The 11777-nt window shown below is 42.6% G+C and overlaps 1 pseudogene; it reads right to left on the bottom strand.

The window, feature by feature from the left end:
- Positions 1 to 7419: 7419 nt before the first annotated feature.
- On the bottom strand, positions 7420 to 8754 carry LOC100484600 (annotated as a pseudogene).
- Positions 8755 to 11777: the final 3023 nt, after the last annotated feature.

An 11777-nucleotide genomic window follows, 5' to 3' on the forward strand; every position in this document is an offset into this window, starting at 1 on the left:
CAGAAAATAGATTAATGGCTGCTGGGACTGGGAGTAGGAATGGGGATTGACTGTAAATGGGCTCAAAGTTTCACTTAGTGTGATGGAAATGTTCTAAAATTAGATTGTGGCAGTGGATATATACCTCTGTAAATACACTAAGATTCATTGAATTTTATGCATGAAGCAGGTGGATTTATGGTGTGTACATTATATCTCAATGAAGTTATTTTTAAATATTTGTCCCCAAGAAATAAATAAAATAAATAAGTAATAAAAATATTTGTCTCGGCAAAAAATAACAAGTGTTGGGGTGCCTGGCTGGCTCAGTTGTCAGAGTACGCAGCTCTTGATTTTTGGGTTGGTGAAGTGTTGGTGAAGATGGGAAAAAAAGGAACCCTCATGCACTCTTGGTGGGAATATAAATTGGTGCAGCCACTGTGGAATACAGTATGGAGTTTCCTCCAAAAAAATTAAAAATGGAAATACCATATAATCCAGTAATTCCATTACTATTTACCCTCCAAAATGAAAACACTAATTTGAAATGGCACCCCTATGTTTATTGCAGCGTCGTTTACAATAGCCAAGATATGGAAGCAATCCAAGTGTCCCATCAATAGATGGATGGATAGGGGTGCCTTGGTGGCTCAGTCGGTTAAGCAACTGCCTTCAGCTCAGGTCACGGTCCCAGGGTCCTGGGGTCCAGCCCCGCATCAGGCTCCCTGCTCAGCAGAGAGCCTGCTTCTCCCTTTCCTGCTTGTGCTCGCTCTCTCTGTCAAATAAATAAAAAAATATTTAAAAAATAGATGAATGAGGGGCGCCTGGGTGGCACAGCGGTTAAGCGTCTGCCTTCGGCTCAGGGCGTGATCCCGGCGTTGTGGGATCGAGCCCCACATCAGGCTCCTCTGCTATGAGCCTGCTTCTTCCTCTCCCACTCCCCCTGCTTGTGTTCCCTCTCTCACTGGCTGTCTCTATCTCTGTCGAATAAATAAATAAAATCTTTAAAAAAAATAGATGAATGAATAAGAAGACGTGGTATGTTAAATAAATAAATATATTTATGGTTATATATATGGCTATGTATATATATATATATATATATATAGTGAAATATTACTCAGCCATAAAAAAGAATGAGATCTTGCCATTTGTAACAACATAGATGGACCTAAAGAGTATTATGCTAAGAGAAACAAGTCAGACAGAGAAAGACAAATAGTATATGATTTTACTTATATATGGAATCGAAAAAAACAAATCAAACAAAAAACCCCAAACAGACTCTTAAATACAGAAAACAAACTGGTAGTTGCCAACGGGAGATAGGTGGGGACAAAATAGGTGAAGGGGTCTAGGAGATACAAATTTCCAGTAATAAAAGAAATAAGTCATGATAATGAAAAGTACAGCACAGGGAATATAGTAAATAAAGTCTGTCACTGTATGGTGACAGATGGTGCGCACACTTTCCGTGGTGAGCACGGAATGGTATATTGCCAAATCACTGTGTTGTACACCTGAAACTAATTTAACATTGTATATTGCATAATAATTATATTTCAATGGTACAGAAAATTTTTAAAAAATTGTTCTGGGCATAATAAAATTATTATTTGTCTCTTGCGAGTGTTAGCCACACTAAAAGTGAACAAGACATTGTGTGTCTCTGGTGGATACAACAGGAAGCTCACAGCAAGCACCACCTCTGAGGTAGTCAAATAAAAAAAGAAATTGAACCTGACTCTAATCCAGCTCTCAGTTTCCAGGAAATATGAGGAATACAGAAACAAGTTAAATAACACCGTGAGGAAGTGAAGAAACAAATCCAGGATGCGAGATATTTTACAAAACAAATAGCCCAGTTTCTTCTTAAATAAATGGTATGAAAAAGAAAAGGGACAGGAAGAGAGATCTGCTATGGATAAAAAGAAACTTAAGAGCTCTATCAACTGACATATTTTGTGAATTTAGTTTGTATCCTGATTCAGGTAAACTAATTGGGGGAAAAAAACCATTTGATACAACCATGGGAAATTGAACATGGACTGAATATTAGATGATATTAGAAAATGGGAGTGTCTGGGTGACTCAGTGGGTTGAGTGTCCAACTCTTACTTTCAGCTCAGGTCATGATCTTGGGGTTGTGGGATCGAGCCCTGCATCGGTCTCCATGCTCAGCGGGGAGCCTGCTTGAGATTCTTTCTCTCCCTCTGCCCCTTTCCCTGCTTGTGCTCTCTCCGTCTCTCTCTCTCAAATAAAGAAATCTTAATAAATAAATAAATAAATAAATAAATAAATAAATAAATAAATAAATATGGGGACCTGGCTGGCTCTGTCAGTAGGGCATTTGACTCTTGATTTCAGGGTGGTGAGTTCAAGCCCCACATTGGATATAGAGATTACTTTATAAAAAATCTTTAAAAATGAATGAATGAGGGGCACCTGGGTGGATCAGTTGGTTAAGCATCGTATCTTTGTAAGAGAGACGAAGGAGGAGACAGAGTCAGTAAAGGAGATATGACAATGGAACCAGAGGTTCCAATGAGGTGCCTTGAAGATGGAAAAGGGGCAATAAGCTCAGTATCACAGACTGACTCTAGAAGTTGAAAATGTCAAGGACATAGATTCAACCTTAGAGCCTCCGGAAGGAACACAGCCCTGATGACACCTTGAATTTAGGACTCCTTATCCCCCAGAACTATAAGATAATATATTTGTGTTGTTTTAAGTCACAAAATCTGTTGTAAATTCTTACAGTAGCAATAGGAAAACATTACAAATAACTTCATGAATACAGCCTTTGGTTCAACTGAATTATTTTTAGCTAAATTCCCAGGTGTAGGGTTACTGGGTCATGGCTATCACCACATTTGAATATTTTGCTTTCCAAAGGGTGTTTACCAATTGTCCACCCTGCCAGGAGAGTAACCTGGAAACCATTCAGTTTTTTTCTCATCATTCAACTTGAAAAAAAAAATTTAGTAAATTTAAAAGTACATCTTGGGGCACCTGGGTGGCTCAGTCCATAGAGCATGTGACTCTTGATCTTGGGGTTGTGAGTTTGAGCCCCACATTAGGTGCAGAGATTGCTTAAAAAAAAATCTTAGGGCTGGGGCGCCTGGGTGGCACAGTCGTTAAGCATTTGCCTTCGGCTCAGGGCATGATCCCAGTGTTCTGGGATTGAGCCCCACATCGGGCTCCTCTGCTGGGAGCCTGCTTCTTCCTCTCCCACTCCCCCTGCTTGTGTTCCCTCTCTCTCTGGCTGTCTCTCTCTCTCTCTCAAATGAATAAATAAAATCTTTAAAAAAATAAAAAAGGTTAAGATGATAAATTTGTTGTGTGTTTTACCATGGTTAAAATTTTCTTAATTTTAAAATTAATTTTTTCAAAACATATATCTCAGGCACTTTATATATTTTTATTGTGAGAATGAATATATTTCCATTTATTTACCCCTTGAACTTTCTCATGTATGAATTAGCAGGTTATACCCTTTTCCTATTTTACTTACTGAGTTTACTATTTAAAGCATTATTTATTTATTTGAGAGAGAGAGAGAGAGAGAGAGAGAACGCATATGCACAAGTTTGGGGGGAGGGGCAGAAGGAGAGGGAGAGAGAGTCTCTTAAGCCAGCTCCATGTTGAGCATGGAGCCCCATGCAGGGCTTGATCCCACAACCCTGAGATCATGACCTGAGCTGAAACCTAGAGTTGGACACTTAACTGCCTGTCCCAGGATTTACTAGTTATTCTAATAGTCAATTTTTACTTTCAATGTTAAAAAACCTTCTTCCAGAGATCTGAGTTATTTGATTCTATCTTATACTAGTATTTCTGTGAGTTGATTCTTTTTTTAAAAAAATATTTTATTTATTTATTTGACAGCGATTGCGGGAATACAAGCAGGGGGAGTGGGAGGGGAAGAAGCAGGCTCCCACCAGAGCAGGGAGCCCGATGCGGGGCTCGATCCCAGGAGCCTGGGATCATGACCTGAGTCCAAGGCAGACACTTAACGATTGAGCCACCCAGGCGCCCGCAACCCTCATTTTTTAAAACTTTTTTTAAAAAAGATTTTATTTACTTATTCGACAGAGATAGAGACAGCCAGCGAGAGAGGGAACACAAGCAGGGGGAGTGGGAGAGGAAGAAGCAGGCTCATAGCTGAAGAGCCTGATGTGGGGCTCGATCCCACAACGCCGGGATCACGCCCTGAGCCGAAGGCAGACGCTTAACCGCTGTGCCACCCAGGCGCCCCAACCCTCATTTTTTAAAACCCATTTCCCCCCCACGTAGACGGCTGGTTCATTAGCACCGGGGCTGCGCGTAGGTGGCCGAACAAGGCGAGGCTCCGACGCGCCCGCGGCAGCCTCCGATCTCTTCCCCGCGCTCCTGTCGTAGCCCCGCTGGGCTGAGACGCCCCGAATCGCGCTGACCTCCACGTGGGGCACCCTCGCGCTGCGCTCGGCCACCCGCTCCTCTTCAGAGGCGTGCGGCTCGGGCCGTGCACATCGTGCTTCTCCCCAGTGAGAATGAGAGCGGGCACCACCGTCTTCCCCTCAGTCGTGCTCCCGGTCCCTTCGGCAGAGCCGCCTTGGCCGCATCGCGGTGCAACTGCACGCCGCCCCAGGGAGCCTTCTCCTTCTCTCGCAGGGCCTCCTGGCCGGCAGGGAGCTCTGCACGTGGGCCACACGGGGCCGGGGAGGGCTGGGTCTCCACTCTTGCCGCGGCTTCCCTGGGCTCACGCGCACGCGGGTGGAGACCGCAGGGGACCCTCCGGCAGCGCGCGCTCGGCGACCCCCGCCCTCTGCGCCCCCGGCGGCCCGCGCCAGGAAAGTTAAACGCTTTTTCTAATAAACATTCTTACCAAATTAGAAATGGAAGGATCTCTTTAACTTGATTTTTTAGAAAAACAAACAAAAACTAGGGGCAACTGGGCGTCTCTGTCGGTGAAGCGACCTACTCTTGGTCTCGACTCAGGTCTTGATCTCGGGGTCCTGAGTTCAAGAAAAGACAAAACGAAACAAAACAAAAACAATAACTACTTATCAGAAACTAATAGGAAACATGACTCTTAATGGCGAAAGAGTAGACATTTCCATTAAAACACGGTATTTAACAATAAGTGCCCATTTTGATCTCTTATTCAACGTTTCTCTCAGGCGCCATAAATCTGGAGAAATGAGCAGTAGGTAAGAGCTTTACATATTAAAAAGGTAGAGACAAAACTTTCAGCAGTGCACTCTGGAAAGCCAAGCCAGGGAACTGCAAAGTTATTACAACAGGAGCGCGAGGGTGGCTCAGTGGGTTAAGCAACCGACTCTTGATTTTGGCTCAGGTCATGATCTCGTGGTTCTGAGATCGAGCCCCTCATTGGGTCCACGCTCAGCGGGGAGTCTGCTGGAGATTCTCTCCCTCTCCCTCTGTCCCCCGACCCCCGTGCTCTCTTTCTCTCTCTCAAATAAATAAATAAATCTTTAAAAAACCTATCAGCATAAAGTCCAATGAGGCAGACGGATGCAAGATAACTATTCAAAAATCCTTAATTCTTGTATGTATTAGCAGTAACGATCAGAAACAAAAAGCAGAAGGAAACCCCATTTATAACATCAACAGCCTGCTAAATACGTGGAAACAAAATTAACTGGAAATACATAAGGTCTCTAGAACTCTAACTACACAAAGATCATACCACAGAGACTCAAAGAAAATTAAAGAAATGTATTCCTAAGTGGGAAGACTTATTTTGTAAAAGATTCCCAATTTTCCCCTCATCAATCTATAAATGCAGGGCAACTCCATCAAAATCAAAAGGTATCTTGAGAGAATGTTTCAAGTTGAATCTCCAGTTCATGTGGGAAACTAATAATACAAAATGAGTGAAATTTTGAAGAAAAAATTTACCCTACCACATATGATAATGTGCTGTAAAACTATTGTAATAAATAATATCACATTGGGTTGCCTGGGAGGCTCAGTTAAACATCCGTTGGGCTCAGGTCATGATCCCAGGGTCCTGGAATTGAGCCCGCATAGGGCTCCCTGCTCAGCAGGGATCCTGCTTCTCCCTCTGGCCCTCCCCCTGCTTATGCTCTCTTTCTCTGACAACTAAATAAATAAAATACTAAAAACCCTGATTTTAACCTTCTTTTAATGCATTTTTTTATTGTTTTCCAAGTATAATTGTATGTTTAACAATACAATATTTTATTTTTTGTATTTTATTTCTTGGCTTTTATTCTTAATCACACATTATGAGAATTTTTCATGTGTATCTTCATATACCTCTGTATTGTAAAGGTAATACATATATTTTAATTTTTTTTTAAGGATAGGGATTTTTTTTTTTTAAGATTTTATTTCTTTATTTGACAGAGATAGAGACAGCCAGCGAGAGAGGGAACACAAGCAGGGGGAGTGGGAGAGGAAGAAGCAGGCTCATAGTGGAAGAGCCTGATGTGGGGCTCGATCCCACAACGCCGGGATCACACCCTGAGCCGAAGGCAGACGCTTAACTGCTGTGCCACCCAGGCGCCCCTATATTTTAAATTTTTAAACAAATTCAAAAGGTTTAAAATAAAATAATTAGCTTATTTTTACAAATGAAAACACAATGATAACTTAAAAAAAAAAAAAACAACAACCAAACTGCAAGCTCCTGGAGGTGATGACTCATGGTGTTTCTTATGTCCTGTTTCCTCTTTGTAGTGCTTAGTACACTACCATGTATGGACACTTTACTCAAGACACGTCAGGTGAGGTCTTGCTTCCATTAAAGGAAATTTTTCAATAAAGTTGGGAGAGTCATATGTAAGGGCATGATTTAGTGACCTGGTGAGTGTTTTAAAGGATTTTCAGTGGAGTAGGGAGTACTCATGCACAGCAGCTGTGAGAAGAGCAGTACCAGATTGAGCAAGCCTCCTCAATATGGCGCCGTGATTTTCTTTGGTTTAAGTCATCTCTTCACCCAACGTGGGGCTCAAAATCATGACCCTGAGATCAAGAGTCGCAAGTCCTACGGACTGAGCCAGTCAGCGCCCTGTGCACCGTGATTTTTCATATCTGTTTAGACCCTCAGATGCTAATCGAAAATACTTCTGCTTTTTTATTCAACATAGTCCTGGAAGTCCTAGGCATAGAAATCAAACAAGAAAAAGAAAAAGAAATGAAAGACATCCAAATCCGTCAGGAAAAAGTAAAACTTCCACTACATTTTTAATAGATGTAAACTATTTATTGAATATTTGCCACCAAATATTGTTAAATACATTATCTTGCAGTATATCACTTTCAAAGATTTATTTATTTATTACTTTTAAGATTTTATTTATTTATTTGTCAGAGAGAGAGAGAGTGCACACAAGCAGGGGGAGGGGCAGGCAGATGGAGAAGCAGGCTCCCAGCTGAGTAGGGAGCCCAATGATGTGGGGCTTGACCCTGAGATCATGACCTGAGCCGAAGTCAGATGCTTGACCAACTGAGCCACCCAGGTGCCCCAGCATATGGCTTTCAAGTTAAAATGTCAAATGAACACCAGTGTTTACAATTCTTTTAAGGAATGTTATATAATGACACATTAAGGCATAAATTCTTTCGGCTCTAAATCTCAAAAGAATGAAAATAGCAAAAGTGATGCAAAATCTTCAGTGTGAGATTTGATGAAGCTACATTTTATAAAAATATGGTATAAAATGGCAATAATCCCATTCAACATCCTGGATTAGATATCTTTTAGGAGGGACTGAGAATTTATACAGTTGAACTCTAAAATTTACAGATAAAGGCAGTTTAATAATACTACTGAGAAGTACATCTCTTAACCTATACAACTTTCAGGCCACAGTTTTGAAGGCCTGAAGTATCAAGTTGATTTGATGAATTTAACAGTTGGCACTCATGAACACATTTATTGCCTTGCCATCTTTTTTTTTTTAAGAATTTATTTATTTATTAGAGAGAGAGAGCATGAACAGGGGGAGCGGCAGGCAGAGGGAGAAGCAGACTCCCCACTGAGCAGGGAGCCCGATGCAGGGCTCGATCCCAGGACCCTGGGATCATGACCTGAGCCGAAGGCAGACGCTTCACCGACTGAGCCACCCAGGCACCCCACCTTACCATCTTTAAAATAGGTTTTCAGAATATCATTGAAACCTTTGGAGAACTTGACAAAATCTTTCTTTTGGTATTCAAGTGCCCTGCAGATGGACTATTGATACTTCTTGAAGACATCATTCACTGTATTAAGAAGTGCTTTTATTGCACCAGCTAGATCCTTATGTCTGCAGAAACCTTCCTCTGCCATTGATCTCATCCGGGATCTTACTGAGAATTGGTTGAAGGGCTCCTGCCTTTTCCTTTAGGTCCTGGAATTCTGGCTCTGGTCGCTCAGTCACACCCCCTTCTACGTCATCAGCTGCCATTTGAAGAAGGGACTCTGTGAAGTTAACTTCTACATTCTTTTTTCCTCTAAAATGTTCATAGTGATGTCTTGCGTGAGTCCTGGATTTTCTTTTTCAGCCTTGATGGAAGCTGCTCTCAGTGTCTGAGCTGCAGACAGGTTTACTCGTCCTAGCTCACTAAACGTAGGATACATGACTGCACAGAGGGGCCCAGCAACCATGCAAGTGGTCTCGGCTTTCATCTTCATCTCTTGCATTGTCATCCTCACGCAAAAGGCAACTACAGAAGGAGCAGCGCTAAAATTCAGAGGAACCTGCATCCACGCACTGTTTCTTTTCCTTTTTGTGCTAAAACAACAGGGCACAGGACGCCTGGGTGGCTCTCTCAGGTAAATGTCTGCCTTCAGCTCAGGTCATGATCCCAGGGTCCTGGGACCGAGCCCCGCGTCCGGCTCCCTGCTCAGCAGGGAGTCTGCTTCTCCCTCTCCCCCTGCTGCTCCCCCTGCTTGTGCTCCCTCTCCCTCTCTGTCAATAGAAAAATAAAATCTTTAAAAAAGAAGAAAGAATAGGGAACAAAACATACTGACTGGCAACTGAGGCACTGACTTCACTTGCCTTATTTATTTATTTATTTATTTATTTATTTATTTATTTAAAGTAGGGTCCATGCCCAGAATGGAGTCCAACACAGGGCTTGAACTCACGACCCTGAGATCAAGACCTGAGCCGAAATAAAAAGTTACATGCTTAACCAACTGAGCCAACAGGTGCCCCTACTTTCTGCTTCTAAACTTTCACTATTGGTGTGCCTGGGTGCCTCGGCCATTTAACCATCTGACTCTTGGTTTCAGCTCAGGTCACAGTCTTGGGGGCGTGGGATCAAGGTCTGTGTTGGGCTCTGAGCTCAGGGGAGAATCTGCTTGAGATGCTTTCCCCCTCCCCCTCCTCTCTCTCTCTTAAATAAATAAATAAATAATTTCTACAAAAAAACTTTTATTATTTTTTAAAAAGATTTTATTTATTCATTTGACAGAGAGAGAGACAGCCAGCGAGAGAGGGAAAACAAGCAGGGGGAGCAGGAAAGGAAGAAGCAGGCTCATAGCGGAGGAGCCTGATGTGGGGCTCGATCCCATAACGCCGGGATCACGCCCTGAGCCGAAGGCAGACGCTTAACGGCTGAGCCACCCAGGCGCCCCAAAACTTTTGCTATTTTCAGAAGACTGGTACTATATGTAGAAAAGTCCACCTACAGTCCTACTAGAACTGATAAGTGAATTCAGTAAGGTCACAGGATACAAAATGAATGTACAGAAATTCATTTCGTTTCTACACAGTAATAATGAAAAAGTAGAAAGATAAATTAAGAAAACAATCCCATGTAGAATTGCACCAAAAATAATAAAACACCTAGGAATAAACTCAACAAAGGAGGTGAAAGACCTGTATCGTGAAAACTATAAAACACTGATGAAAGAAACTGAAGACAACACAAACAAGTGGAAAGATATTCCACACTCACGGATTGAAAGAACAAATATTGTTTAAATGTCCATACTACCCAAAGCAACTTACAGATTTAATACAATCCCTATCAAAATACCAACAGTATTTTTCAAAGAACTAGAACAAATAATCCTAAAATTTGTATGGAACCACAAAGACTCCGAATAGCCGAAGCAGTCTTGAAAGAGAAAAGCACAGCTGTAGGTATCACAATCCCAGATTTCCAGATACACTGCAAAGCCCTAGTAGTCAGAACAGTATGATGGTGGCACAAAAATAGGCACGTATGTCAGTGGAACAGAATAGAGAGCCCAGTACTGAACCACGACTGTACGGTCAATTAATCTTTGACAAAGCAGGCAAGAATATACAATGGGAAAAAGATAGACTTTTCAACAAATGGTGTCGGGGAAACTGGAGCAACACGCAAAAGAATGAAACTGGACCACTTTCTTACACCATACACAAAAATAAATCCAAAATGGGGGCACCTGGCTGCCTCAGTCAGAGTGTGTGACTCTTGATCTCTGGGTTGTGAGTTTTAAGCCCGACATTGGGTATAGTGATTACTTAAATAAATAAAACTTGGAAAAAAAATCCCAAAACGGGGCACCTGGGTGGCTCAGTTGTTAAGCATCTGCCTTTGGCTCAGGTCATTATCCCAGGGTCCTGGGATCAAGCCCCATATTGGGCTCCCTGCTCAGTGGGGAGCCTGCTTCTCCCTCTCCCACTCCCCCTGCTTCTGTTCTCTCTCTTGCTGTCTCTCTCTCTGTCAAACGAATAAATAAAATCTTTAAAAATAAAAAATAAGAAAATAAGATGGAGCCCTGCGTTGGACTCTAGGCTGGGCAGGGAGCCACCTTAAGATTTTCTCTCTCCCTCTGCTTCTGACATCACCCCCCCACACCCCGATCCCATATGCAATCTCTATCTCTAAAAAAAAAAAAAAAGAAAGAAAGAAAGAAAAAGAAAAAAGGAAAAAGGAAAAGAGGAAACAGGAAGAAAAAAAGGTGACAAACCAAAAGCTCCCCCCCCCTTTTTTTTAAAGTAAGCTCCACGCCCAGTGTGGAGCTCAAAACAGGGCTTGAACTCACAACCCTGAGATCAAGACCTGAGCTGAGTTCAAGAGTCAGACACTTAATGACTAAGCCACCCAGGCGTCCCCAAAACACTTAACTGTAGAGAACAGACCGATGGTTAGCAGAGGGGAGGTGGGGGGTGAAATAGGTGATGGGTTTAAGAGCGCACTCATCACCATGAGCACTGAGTACCGTAGAGAGTTGTTGAATCACGATATTGGACACCCGAAGCTAACGCTGTATGTTAACTACACTGAGATTAAAATTTTTAAAAATGTTTCTGTTGATATTTTTGTTGCCTTATCAATTATTTCTGTCCCTTGTAGGTCTGTTTGTTGAGAGTACAGGCAGTACAGTCAGAGAATCAATCTCGGTTTAAGATTTCTGCCTTCTCAGCAGTTTCTTAGGAAGAAGCACCTTCAGACAGACCTCAGCTGGTCTCAGGAGATGGGGCTCGGGAGAGAATACCAAGTGGTTGAAAGGAGGTCACCTCAAATCTCTGCATGTCCGTGACAGCCTTGTCGTCATCACGCCAGCAGAGCTGGCTTTGCGGGGTGAGGGACGTTTCGTGAAAATGTGGGCCAGCTTGGCCACCTCCGGAGGCCACTCATTTCTCTGAAATGACCACTCTCTCCCTCTTCACTGCTTTTCTTCTCTAGAGAAGTCCATACGTAGCCCCCACGTTCTTGCCTCCTTTGTGCTTTAGTCAAATGCAGTCTGGCCTCCAACATCCCTTCAAAACCGCTCTTGAAGGTCGCTCGTGACCTAATTGCTATATCCAGTGGCTTTTCCTCATGGCTTTTCTTGATGTCTCTGC

Source organism: Ailuropoda melanoleuca, chromosome 13 (genome assembly GCF_002007445.2).
Source record: "Ailuropoda melanoleuca isolate Jingjing chromosome 13, ASM200744v2, whole genome shotgun sequence".
NCBI lineage: Eukaryota > Metazoa > Chordata > Mammalia > Carnivora > Ursidae > Ailuropoda > Ailuropoda melanoleuca.